This window comes from Anomaloglossus baeobatrachus, chromosome 5 (assembly GCF_048569485.1).
Source record: "Anomaloglossus baeobatrachus isolate aAnoBae1 chromosome 5, aAnoBae1.hap1, whole genome shotgun sequence".
NCBI classification, from domain to species: domain Eukaryota; kingdom Metazoa; phylum Chordata; class Amphibia; order Anura; family Aromobatidae; genus Anomaloglossus; species Anomaloglossus baeobatrachus.
In genome coordinates, this window is record NC_134357.1 from 29189926 (window position 1) to 29203855 (window position 13930).

At 46.8% G+C, this 13930-nt stretch overlaps 1 protein-coding gene across 3 annotated transcripts in view; it reads right to left on the reverse strand.

The window, feature by feature from the left end:
- The window catches only part of LOC142310731 (ovostatin-like), a 215987-nt gene that overhangs the window by 195079 nt on the left and 6978 nt on the right, over nt 1-13930 (reverse strand). The window lies entirely within an intron of this gene.

Below are 13930 nucleotides of genomic sequence, written 5' to 3' on the forward strand. Positions count from 1 at the left end.
CCTCAAGATGTCTTGAATACCCTGGTGGCTCCAATGCCCCGTCAGTGTGGTGCAGTAATTATAGCTTATGCTACCATATACTAAGTTATGCATTGTAAGCAATGAATTACTCTCTATGTTGTGATCAATATATAGGATATGCAAAACGTTTGGTAGTCAGTTTTCTTTAATTAAATGACCAGACCTATATTGAAAAGCATTTTGGTTAAAAATAAGGTCTTGATTGATGACAACTTCATGCACTTTCAATTCAACTCCAGGTAAATGCTATCACAACAACAAGAGAGAAATAATCACATGTGAAAAAAAACAAAAAGCAAAATTTTTGGTCACTACTCTATACGTAAGAGTCAACAGGAGTGTAACTCACTGTGTATAATCCGAAAAGAGACGAGATAATTTTGAGGCACTATGTTAAATATTAACCTTAGAACGCATACCTGGGGCCTCTCAGGCCTGCTAAGTTACTTGTTTTCTATTTTCTGCAAGATAACTTTAGTTAGAATTTTGAAACTCTAGGTATTCCTCAGGTATATAGTTGTTAGTAATTTCCAGTTGTTCATATATTTTTATGTTATAGGCATTTCGGTAGAACAACTCTTTTTTGGGACTACCCCATATTCACATACCTGGGGCCTTTTAGGCCTGTACTTGGTTTACATGTGATCCTCAGTCTTTTTGTCTGTCCTGTTGCTGGGGAAGACTTTGTCTTTATCGTGTCTTACTTTGTCTTTGAACTTTTGATACCTACCATGATGGCGCGAAGCAACACGAAATGCTTGCCAAGGCAAATTACGAAAGCTGTGATCCGATGTGGTATACATTTTCAGGAACATCCAGAGCCAAGAGAAAAAAAAAAAGAAAGCGCTAATATATTTGTCCAGCAAAGAAGGAAAGGAAATCTGAGTGTTTCTGTACTACTTGTGGACAAAATGTCTACAAGGAACATTCGTCTGAAAAAATAATATGTGAAAATTGTTGGGGTAATCAGTAATGTTGAAAAGGAAAGTTTTTGAAAAGAAATATTCCTGCAAGATGTTGACTACAGCTCTTATATAAAAAACTTTTAGACAAAAAAAGCGTTTTATATATATATATATATATATATATATATATATATATATATAAAGAATTATATAGAATACATATATTGGTTGGGCGTTTTAAGCCGGTGTAATTACTTTTTTTTTGTTTTATTCACATAATTATGTTTTGAAATATTCACATCTCAAATAAACTTCGAAAAGTATTTCTATTTGAATTACTACATGTTATTTGCACACAGGCCTAAAAGGCCCCAGGTATGTGAAAGTGTAGATTTCTATGGTTGCGCGTTCTAGGGTTAATTGTCATGTGAAACAATATGATTATTTTCCCACATTGTGCATAATACACAGTTGGTGAACAAGACACTCTCCTCTCAGCCATATTCAGAATTCTATGAAGTGATGGGTGAAATATTCTTTTCAACGATTCTCATGCACTGACAAATAAACTACTTCATGACTAAATTTAAATAGAACCTTTCATGTCGGTTTTTGGATATTAAACCCCCTCCAATGTGTTTTAAATGATGCAATGTGCATCACTAACATGGTTTAAAAAAGTTCCATGTATTTATCTTAAAAAAATGCTTTATATGCTTAGGTGAATGCAGTAAATACCTTAGGTTTCAGTCACAGGGGCGGAGCTTTTGCAGATTCAGTCACTGTCACTCAAGTTCAGGCAATATTCTTTTTTTTTAACTTAGCCACACCCCGAGCATTGTAATTGAGTACACCACAGGTCCTTCACCATCACTTCTCTGCTGAGCTCCGCCCATTACAGTCACAAGATCGTGACATCACAACAGGTCTTACACCACTATTTCTCCAATGCTGAGCTCCAGAGATTAGCAGAAGAGACATAGTGGGGCAGGACCTGTGGTGATGTGATGATCATGTGACTGTGTGGTACCCTGTGCCTGGGTCGCCACAAAGAATAGCTACATGTGTGTTCATATGTATAAGGCTCTGTGCGCACTGGGAAGTGGAATTTTCTTGAGAAAATTCCGCATGCCCTCAAAGATTACCGCACCCGCGGTAAAAAACCGCCGGAAACCGCACCCGAAAACCGCATGCGGTTTGCCGCGGTTTGCTGCGGTTTTACCGCGGTATTATTCGCGGTATTGCCGCGGTTTTGCCGCGTGCGGGTTGGGATGTGCTTTATTGCATTCAATGCAATAAAGCACATTGAAGAAAAAAAAAAAAAAAAAAAAGTCATTTAATTCTGAGAGTAGATAGACAGAAGAATAGATAGAGGGATAGATAGACAGACAGAGGGATAGATAGATAGAGAGATAGATGACAGATCGCTGCATTTCCCACGGTCGGCAGTGAGTTCACATTACCGACCGTGGGAAATGACCGGTAATTACCTCTGCTGCTTTCATTCAGCCTGTGTCTGACAGTCGCGGCTGGATGGAAGCAGCGCTGGACGTCGGACCTGGATTACGCCGGAGCTTTGGTGCGGGAGGGGTTAATAAAATGGTGAACGAGGCTTGTTTGTTTTATTTAAAATAAAGGATTTTTCGGTGTGTGTTTTTTTCACTTTACTTACGGGTTGATCATGTCAGCTGTCACATAGACGCTGCCATGATCAAGCCTGGGGTTAATGGCGGTGGTCCCCCACCATCATTAACCCCTTGTATTACCTTGTCACCACTGCTACACGGTGGCAAGAAGAGCCGAGGACACGCCGGCAGTGCCGCATATTGCATGCGACAGTGCCGGGGCAGCTGCGGCTGATATTCTCGGCTGCGGGAGGGGGAGTGAGGCGGGGGACATTACCCCTGCCCCTCTCCCTCCCCAGCCTGAGAATACCGGGCCGCCGCTGTGTGCTTACCTCGGCTGGAAGGTAAATATGCAGCGGAGCCCACGTTCTTTTTTTCCTATATTTCCGTTTTCTTTCTATGTATGTTCTATGTGTCTGTGTCTATGTGTCTGTGTCTATGTGATCTATGTCTGTGATGTCTGTGTGTCTGTGATGTGTGTGTGTTTACTCTGCACGGCTTCCTCTTCCTGTAATGACATCACTTCCTTGCAAAACCGCAGACAAGCGATGTACATTACCGGAGGTAAACCGCGAAATACCGCAGGGAATAACGCAGGAAAACGCAGTGAACCGCACAGAATTTGCTGCCTGCGTTATTCCCTGCGGGATTTCATGATTAACATTGAGTCAATGGAGGGAAATCCCGCAGCGATGTGCGGAAAAGAAGTGACATGCACTTGTTTTTGCTGCGGGATTTCCGCAGCAAAACACGCAGCTGTCAAATTCCGCCCAGTGCGCACAGGATTTTTTTTCTCCATAGGCTTTGCTGGTGATTCACTGCAGAGATGTTATCAACATTTTCTGCAGCGAAACATGCAGCAAATCCGCGGCAAAATCCGCGAAAAATCCGGTAAGTGCGCACATAGCCTAACATGTATTGCCAGCTTTAATTAATTTGTTTTTCTCTTCTGTGCACTACATACAAACATTTGCTACAGTCCCTTACTGGGGCTGTTCACCTGAGCTGATAACAAGCATGGTGTGTGCGCCATAGAAGGAAAAAGGAAAGGAGCTTCAGTGTGAGGTAACTTCAGAGAGTGGCAGTTGAAATAAGGGTGTATGTGAGAGGAATGCAAAGTGGAGACGTCCTGTCCTGAGGTAACTGTTGAAACCTCTGGTGGGCCAGCTACAAGTTTTCAGAGTATCAGTTCCTAGGCCACATGTACTTTCAAGGTCAGTGGCAAACTGAGAGACTGCTATTAGCCTTTTGAGAAGGAGCGGTGAAATTTTCCAAGGAGCTCAACGATGTGATTGAGTCGGGAAATGTCTAGAAGAAACAGTGAGTTTTCCCTCAGGATTCAAGTCGCCTGCTCAAAGATCCAGAGTTTTCTTGTCTTGAAAGTCCCAGAATTTCAAGACACCTTTTCCCAGGTAGGGAAGTAGCGGCAGGAGGAATACACAACCACCACACAGCCGAGAAACCAAACTCCCATTGAGGCAGGTCTGACCACCTTCATTGTGAATGCTGTAAGGAATGATCTGGATTATTCTGCAGAACTTCAGTAAAATGTGAAAACTCCTTGTCCTGTCTCTGGCTGAATTATTCTCTGCTGCACCACCCTTACCTCAACATCTTCAGGAACCAGCCCTAGTAAGGGGGGGGGAGGGGACCACCCTCCGATACATCATTGCCTAACTTCCGGTGACCTTCAGCAGTGCCTGGCCATACCAAAGCCTAACATCCCAACTGGCATCACAAACTCTTTATTTGTTTATTTTATTTTTCTCTGCCATTTTTAATATTATTTTTTACCCCCATCACAAAAGCCTGTCACACATGCCCGGTACGGAAACATTGCTACTCAAACCCACCACTGTGACATCAGAGGTCTACCGGGAGTTGCACAACTGTAATTGGTGGGGCTCAACAGAAAAGTGATAGTAAAGGACCTGTAGGGATCAGCAAAAGAGAAGTGGTGGTGCAGGACTTGTGCTAATGTCACAATCATGTGACTTTCATGGGCGGACCTCAGCAGAGTGGTGATGAAAAAGAACCTGTGGTGGTGAAGGACCTGTGGTGGTGTCACAATCAAGTGAGACTTTGTAGGCGTAGCTCAGCAGAGAAGTGATGGTGAAGAACCTATGGTACCATAAGTTACAATGTAGGGTGCGTGACTAAGTTAAAAAAATAATCATGTCTAAACTTAAGTGACAGTGTCTGAAGCCAGAAAAAGCTCCACCCATGTTATTGAAACCTAAGGTATTTATTACATTCACCTAAGCATATAAAGGTTTTTTTTTAAGATAAATACATGGAATTTTTTTGAAAAAAAAAACAAAAAACATGTTGGTGATGCACATTGCATCATTTAAATAACACAAAAACATTGAACCAATGCACATCTCGCATCAGAATCAACGCCACTCCATGGGGCACATGAACAAGGAAAAAAGAACTGGAGCTTACAAAGGCTGTTCGTATAAAATATCAAAAAGGTTTATTATAAATTTCTTTATTTTAAAAATTGGTTTCAATCATTATAGAAAATATACATATATGGTGCTAATAGAGGACAAGGTGAATTACCACATATAAGTGGGGGAGCAAAGGTGATAAACACCCCAAGTAGGGAATAATTACTAGCAGGGACAAAGGGTCATGAGTAGTCATAAGTAGCTGGCTAATAAGTATGGCGCCTCTGTCCTGACAGGATACATAAATATGTATAGCCAAATCGGCATAAGTTCCTTTAGACAGGGCAGAGGTTCCAAAAATCAGACTAATCATGGGAGAGAGGTCAAAAAATGACCAGCTAACAGATATGGCGCCTCTGTCCTGACAGGGCACATGAAAATGTATAGCCAAATCGGCATAGGTCCATTAGACAGGGCAGAGGCCACCCAATAACAGACTAGTCATACGAAAAAGACCCTAAAAACCCATAACTTACACATAGTCAAGAGGGTGATCACCAGAGCGTCCCACAACAGTGAAAGGAGCCTTCCTACGCGCGTTTCGCACGGATTACGTCTGCTGGCTTCATCAGGGAAGGTGTACGGCAATTGCCGTTCAAGGACCTTAAATAGGAAGTCACATGACTTCATTGGGCAGACCAGGACCTAGAAAATGTGTCCCAGCCAATCGGATCCCCGCTGACGCACACGCGCACCGCGCGCCCCGCATCACACGCCCCACAGCCGTCCAATGGGAGAGGGAGCCCGGAGCACAGCAACTACGTGCTCCAAGGCCACCCCCACCCAACAAGGACGGCCAAGGGGCGGGCAAGGCAGGCGAGCGGCGCGCACGGGGCACGGAGATCAGAGGGCGGGACACAGCTCTCAGCTAGAGCCCGTCAATCAGCCAGTCGGGTTGCCATGACGGCGCGCACCCAACGCGCTGCGAAAGTCCACACCAAGTCCCCGGCAATCCAGCGAGGGGGGACGCTCAAAAAGAAACGAGCTGCTCTCAGGCCATCGTCGTGGCTGATACACGTATATAAAGACTCTATATCAGCCACCACCAAGAGGGTCCCTGGGTCCACATGAACCCCATCAAGTCTATTAAGAACCTCGGTCGTATCCCTAACGTAGGATGGAAGGGTCTCCACCAAGGGTTTTAGGTAATAGTCAATAAACTGACAGATGGTTCACAGACAGATGGACGAATTTGTGAGCTGGTCCTTGAACTTCTTGACTATGTACTCACCCACAATTTCTTCGTCTTTAAAGATAGATTCTATCTGCAGAGGCGGGGGACCGCTATGGGCGCGGCCTGTGCGCCTTCGTACGCAAATCTCTTTCTCGGTTTCTGGGAGAGGGGTGTTACGGTTGCTGCGAGCACTGGAGACTATGTCCAGATTTCTTGCTACTGCACATGTGCGAGCGCTGGAGACTAAGTCCAGATTTCTTGCTACTGCACATGTGCGAGCGCTGGAGACTAAGTCCAGATTTCTTGCTACTGCACATGTGCGAGCGCTGGAGACTAAGTCCTATCTTGGAGCCATTGCACATGTGCGGGTGACATCATCGCTGACACGAGGTCACATGTCTCTGACACCTTCTATGCCGATTGGTCGCTGGTCATGTGCTTGTGACGCCTTGCTCGGTGATAGGCCAGCATGACGTCACTCTTGTCGTTCTGGCAGCCGATTGGCTCTGGTGTCCTCCATCTTGGATGAGGCACAGAGTCTATATAAGACCATGACACACGCCGCATGGCGCTCAGTCCTCTTGGTTCATGCATGAGGGTAGACGCCCTGTGCACGTTCCTCTAGGCATTCCTCTGTCTATGCAAGGTGAGCGCTACCGGCAGGGTAGCGTTCTTATACCTTACAGCTTCGGCTGCTGTCCGTATCCTTACCTCTTAGGGGAGCGGACATAGGCAGGTGCCTGAGGCACATGGTCTGGCTGGGCCTTGTGATTCGACTCGTAGGTGGACGTTGCCGCTAGGGTAACGTTCCTTATACTGCGTCTGGCAGTTGTTCGTATCCTCGCACACTAGGGGAGCGAACAGAGGTAGGAGCTTTGTGCGGCTTACGCTGCTGTTCGTCTCTTTTGCACCACTAGAAGAGCGGACCTAGGCAGGTGCCATATCTAGTGGTTCGTGTCCTCGCACACTAGTGGAGCGAACGCAGGTAGGAGCTTTGTGCGGCTTACGCTGCTGTTCGTCTCTTTTGCACCACTAGAAGAGCGGACCTAGGTAGGTGCCATTTCGCACACATTGCCTTTGTCTCTGTGATTATTAACAGAGATCATTCCACACACCCTCCAAGTAAGGGAGGAATTGCTTTACTTACTTATTATATCCTTCTGTGAGTTAACAGAGGTATTGCACTCTGCCATAGCCTGCAGCAGAGTCTTTGCACGGTGGACCCTGACTGTCTGATACTCCTTTAAGTTATTATCAGACAGCCCCCCGTAACATTAGGACTGAGCCAAGGGTCTGGCAGTTATGGCAGAATATCAGCAGTTACACCGTTACATACAAGTACTTGAGTCACGGCTCAAGAGTATAGAGGATAAACCTCAGACCATGGTGACATCTGCACATGATCCTCGACTTGCTCTGCCAAACAGATATTCTGGCGATGCCAGATCATGTCGTGGTTTCATTAGTCAGTGTCAGATACACCTAGAGGTCAACTCTTCTCGCTTCTCTACGGAGAGGTCCAGAGTAGGCTTTATCATCTCCTTACTTCAGGATAAAGCCTTAGAATGGGCGACTCCCCTATGGGAGCGCTCTGATGTGGTTACTCTGAGACATCAAGACTTTCTTGATGCTCTTAAGGCGGTATTCATGGGTCCGCAGGTTACCCATGATGCGGCTCTGAGACTGTTAGATCTATCTCAGGGTTCGTTATCCACTAGTTCTTATGCCATTGCTTTTAGAACTCTGGTGGCAGAACTAGATTGGCCAGAGAAGGTGTTGATTCCTATCTTCTGGAGAGGGTTGGCAGGCTATGTCAAGGATGCTCTTGCTACTCGTGAGGTCCCTGCTTCTCTGGAGGACTTGATCACAGTAGCAACGAGGATCGATGTACGCCATAAGGAACGTAGACTCGAGGTCTCTTCCTCACGCCCTAAGCATCGGGCTATTCCAGTTGTTGAGGGTCCACTACCATCTTCCTCAGCATCTGAAACATCTCCCACTCCTATGGAGTTAGGTCATACGTCTTCCAGACTACGCAAGTCTGGTCCTCCTATATGTTACGTATGTCGTCAGGCTGGGCACTATGCCAACAAGTGTCCTAGTCGTCAGGGAAACTCCCTGGTCTAGTAACCATTAGAGGGGGGTTACTAGAGACGTCTTCTGCACCCTCTAAGTGTTGTATCCCAGGTCAGCTCTCGTTATCTGAGAATACATGGCCTATTAGGGCTTTTGTGGATTCCGGAGCTGACGGGACTTTTGTGTCCTCAGGATTTGTAAAGGGACACAATATTCCCTCTATCATGTTAGAGGCGCCTATTCCTGTCCGTGTTGTTAATGGAACTATGTTGTCTGACTCCATTACATTGAGGACAGTTCCCTTGCGCCTTTCCCTGTCTCAGGGTCACATAGAGGAGATTTCTTTTCTTGTTTTGCCTGAGGGTATAGACGACATCCTTCTGGGTCTCCCATGGCTTCGGACTCATGCTCCTCACATTGACTGGGAGTCTGACAGCATTATTAGTTGGGGTTCGAAATGTCAGTCCCGATGTCTTCCCTTACCACCTAAGGTCATTGCGGTTGCATCTACTGATCTCTCTCCCATACCTACACCCTATCTGGATTTCGCTGACGTGTTCTCCAAACAGGGTGCTGAGGTTCTTCCACCCCATAGGCCGTATGACTGTGCCATAGACCTTATCCCAGGTTCGGTTCCACCTAAAGGCAGGGTTTACCCCCTGTCGATACCTGAGTCGGAGGCCATGTCGACCTATATAAGAGAGAGTTTAGAGAAGGGGTTCATTCGTAAGTCTGTCTCTCCCGCGGGAGCTGGGTTTTTCTTTGTTCGGAAGAAAGAGGGTGATTTGCGTCCCTGCATAGATTACAGGGGTCTCAACGCAATCACAATAAAGAACAAATACCCATTACCTTTAATTTCGGAGCTCTTTGACAGACTGAGAGGAGCTCAAGTTTTTACGAAGTTGGATCTGCGGGGTGCGTATAACTTGGTACGAATTCGAAAGGGTGACGAATGGAAGACCGCTTTTAACACCCGAGACGGTCACTATGAATACCTCGTCATGCCTTTTGGGTTATGTAATGCACCCGCAGTATTTCAGGACTTCGTAAACGATGTGTTCAGGGATTTACTGTTATCCTCAGTAGTGGTGTATCTGGACGACATCCTGATTTTTTCTCCTGATCTGGAGACTCATCGTCAGGATGTCGTTCGTGTCCTTTCCCGTTTAAGGGAGCACTCATTGTTTGCTAAACTCGAGAAATGTGTATTCGAGCAGTCCTCATTGCCTTTTTTGGGTTACATTATCTCACAAGAGGGCCTGGCTATGGATCCTGCGAAGCTCTCTGCTGTCCTGCAATGGTCCGAACCTCATTCCTTGAGGGCGGTGCAACGCTTCTTAGGATTCATAAATTATTACAGGCAGTTCATACCCCATTTTTCTACTTTGGTGGCCCCTTTGGTGGCCTTGACTAAGAAAGGTGCTAATCCCAAAGCCTGGTCTACTGAGACATCTCAGGCTTTTGAGGCAGTAAAAAGACACTTTTCAACTGCTCCCGTTCTTCAAAGACCCGATGAGAGTAAGCCCTTCCTCTTAGAGGTTGATGCCTCTTCAGTGGGTGCTGGTGCGGTCTTGTATCAAAAGAACGGTGCAGGTAGAAAAAGGCCGTGTTTCTTCTTTGCTAAAACCTTTTCACCGGCAGAGAGAAACTATACCATTGGGGATAGGGAACTGCTCGCCTTGAGATTAGCCTTGGAGGAGTGGCGTCACTTGCTGGAAGGAGCGAAACATCCTTTCCAGGTCTATACAGACCATAAGAATCTGACGTACTTACAAACCGCTCAGCGTCTGAATCCTCGGCAAGCCCGCTGGTCCTTGTTTTTCTCCCGCTTTCACTTCTCCATCAACTATCTGTCTGGGAGTAAGAATAACAAGGCAGACGCCCTGTCTCGCTCTATGCTTTCTACCCAGGAAGAGATTGACGAACCTCGTCTTATCCTTCCCTCCAGGGTTTTTCATACGCTCTCGCCTGTGACGTTAGACCAAATCCCACCGGGCAAGACCTTTGTTCCGCCTGATCGACAGAATGATATACTGTCATGGGCCCACACCTCAAAGGTGGGTGGGCATTTTGGTATTAGACGGACACGAGAGTTACTGGAGAGGTGGTATTGGTGGCCACACTTAGCCAGCCACGTCAAGAGATATGTCGGTTCCTGCTACTCGTGTGCTCGCAACCGTCCATTACGGCAGAGACCGGCTGGGCTCTTGCATCCTTTACCAGTACCAGATAGACCATGGGAGGTGGTAGGCATGGACTTTGTGGGTGATCTTCCATGTTCACAGGGACATAGATTTGTGTGGGTCATTACGGACCATTTCTCCCGGATGGTTCATCTCGTACCGTTATCGAGAATCCCATCTTCCAGGGTACTAGCCAAACTATTCCTCAAGCATGTCTTTAGGCTTCACGGGATGCCAGATCGTATCATTTGTGATAGAGGCCCGCAATTTGCTTCCCGTTTCTGGCGAGATCTTTGTAGCCTTCTGCAAATTGAGTTGAATCTATCTTCGGCATACCATCCGGAGACCAATGGTTTGGTTGAGCGTACCAATCAATCCATGATTATATACCTTCGACACTTTGTTGCTGAGAACCACGATAACTGGTCCTCCCTCCTACCCTGGGCAGAATTTGCCCTTAACAATTCGCTGGCTGAGGCCACTGGGCAGACACCGTTCGTACTCAATAATGGGCAACACCCTAGGGTACCGGTACCGTTTCCCGCTGCTGCACCTCCTCCTCTTGTGGCCGACTGGGCAACTAATGCCAGAGAGGTTTGGGATCGGACTCAAGAGTCAATCCAAGCAGCTAAGGACCGTATGAAGACGGTGTCCGATCGGTTTCGTCGCCCGGCTCCTGTCTTTTCTCCAGGGGACTTTGTCTGGCTCTCTGCAAAAAACGTGAAACTTAGAGTGAGCTCTGTCAAATTTGCTCCTCGCTTCCTGGGTCCTTATGAGGTTCTTCGACAGGTAAATCCTGTAGTCTACCAATTGAAGTTACCCGTCCATCTTAGGATCCATGACAAATTCCATGTTTCACTGCTAAAGCCGGCAATTTTACCTCACGCTCGTGAAGTGCACTCTCCTGCTTCTGATTCCTCTCGCTCTAGCTATGAGGTACGAGCCATAGTTGGTTCTAAGATGGTTAGAGGGCGCAGGTTCTTCTTGATAGATTGGGAGGGCTACGGCCCGGAACATCGCTCTTGGGAGCCTGAGGAGGCTGTCCATGCTCCCGACTTAGTTGCTGATTACCTGCGTCGCCGGGAGGGGGGCCCTTGAGGGGGAGGTACTGTTACGGTTGCTGCGAGCACTGGAGACTATGTCCAGATTTCTTGCTACTGCACATGTGCGAGCGCTGGAGACTAAGTCCAGATTTCTTGCTACTGCACATGTGCGAGCGCTGGAGACTAAGTCCAGATTTCTTGCTACTGCACATGTGCGAGCGCTGGAGACTAAGTCCTATCTTGGAGCCATTGCACATGTGCGGGTGACATCATCGCTGACACGAGGTCACATGTCTCTGACACCTTCTATGCCGATTGGTCGCTGGTCATGTGCTTGTGACGCCTTGCTCGGTGATAGGCCAGCATGACGTCACTCTTGTCGTTCTGGCAGCCGATTGGCTCTGGTGTCCTCCATCTTGGATGAGGCACAGAGTCTATATAAGACCATGACACACGCCGCATGGCGCTCAGTCCTCTTGGTTCATGCATGAGGGTAGACGCCCTGTGCACGTTCCTCTAGGCATTCCTCTGTCTATGCAAGGTGAGCGCTACCGGCAGGGTAGCGTTCTTATACCTTACAGCTTCGGCTGCTGTCCGTATCCTTACCTCTTAGGGGAGCGGACATAGGCAGGTGCCTGAGGCACATGGTCTGGCTGGGCCTTGTGATTCGACTCGTAGGTGGACGTTGCCGCTAGGGTAACGTTCCTTATACTGCGTCTGGCAGTTGTTCGTATCCTCGCACACTAGGGGAGCGAACAGAGGTAGGAGCTTTGTGCGGCTTACGCTGCTGTTCGTCTCTTTTGCACCACTAGAAGAGCGGACCTAGGCAGGTGCCATATCTAGTGGTTCGTGTCCTCGCACACTAGTGGAGCGAACGCAGGTAGGAGCTTTGTGCGGCTTACGCTGCTGTTCGTCTCTTTTGCACCACTAGAAGAGCGGACCTAGGTAGGTGCCATTTCGCACACATTGCCTTTGTCTCTGTGATTATTAACAGAGATCATTCCACACACCCTCCAAGTAAGGGAGGAATTGCTTTACTTACTTATTATATCCTTCTGTGAGTTAACAGAGGTATTGCACTCTGCCATAGCCTGCAGCAGAGTCTTTGCACGGTGGACCCTGACTGTCTGATACTCCTTTAAGTTATTATCAGACAGCCCCCCGTAACAAGGGGTTTGTTTGTTGACGGAGGCGCATGGGCCGCCCCCATGGTGTCAATGTGGGTGAGGTACATTGATGATCTACTGATCATCTGGCAGGGTACCATCTCTCAACTCAGGCTTTTCATGGACCAGCTCAACACAAATAATTATAACATCATGATATGGACGTACTGTCACTTTAAGAAGATTTCCTCATAATAATTCCCCTGTTCCTTTGTTTTTATGTATTATGACTGATGCCATTGTTATCTATACTATTGCAGTCTTATCTATGGGATAGCATGGATACTTATTTATTGCCCACATTTTCCATTTCCAGCTATTAGCATGTCCCACCCTCTGGTTGCTGTGCGCGCTCCCATCGCGCGGTGATTTGTCCCCACTGCCTGCCCGGCGTCCTTCTGGGTGTGGGGGGGATGCTGTGGACCCCTGGGCCCGGGGGCCCGCCGCGTCCCCCCTCGCTGGACTGCCGGGGACTTGGTGTGGACTTTCGCCGCGCGTTGGGTGCGCGCCGTCATGGCAACCCGACTGGCTGATTGACGGGCTCTAGCTGGGGTCTTTTTCGTATGACTAGTCTGTTATTGGGTGGCCTCTGCCCTGTCTAATGGACCTATGCCGATTTGGCTATACATTTTCATGTGCCCTGTCAGGACAGAGGCGCCATATCTGTTAGCTGGTCATTTTTTGACCTCTCTCCCATGATTAGTCTGATTTTTGGAACCTCTGCCCTGTCTAAAGGAACTTATGCCGATTTGGCTATACATATTTATGTATCCTGTCAAGACAGAGGCGCCATACTTATTAGCCAGCTACTTATGACTACTCATGACCCTTTGTCCCTGCTAGTAATTATTCCCTACTTGGGGTGTTTATCACCTTTGCTCCCCCACTTATATGTGGTAATTCACCTTGTCCTCTATTAGCACCATATATGTATATTTTCTATAATGATTGAAACCAATTTTTAAAATAAAGAAATTTATAATAAAGCTTTTTGATATTTTATACGAACAGCCTTTGTAAGCTCCAGTTCTTTTTTCCTTGATCATTTAAATAACATTGGAGGCAGTTTAAAATAAAAAGAATGACATGACGGGTTCCCTTTAAGGTTTACACGTATTTTTTATTTTCCTGTAAAAATTACTTTATGAAGACAATTCAATAAACCACTGAATTTTTTTATGTATATTATTGCTAAGTCCTTCTGATTTATCAATATCCCATAAATATAGTTTCCATGGTCAGGATTCTCCCAGATCTCAGCTCTATTAAAAACCTGTGGTC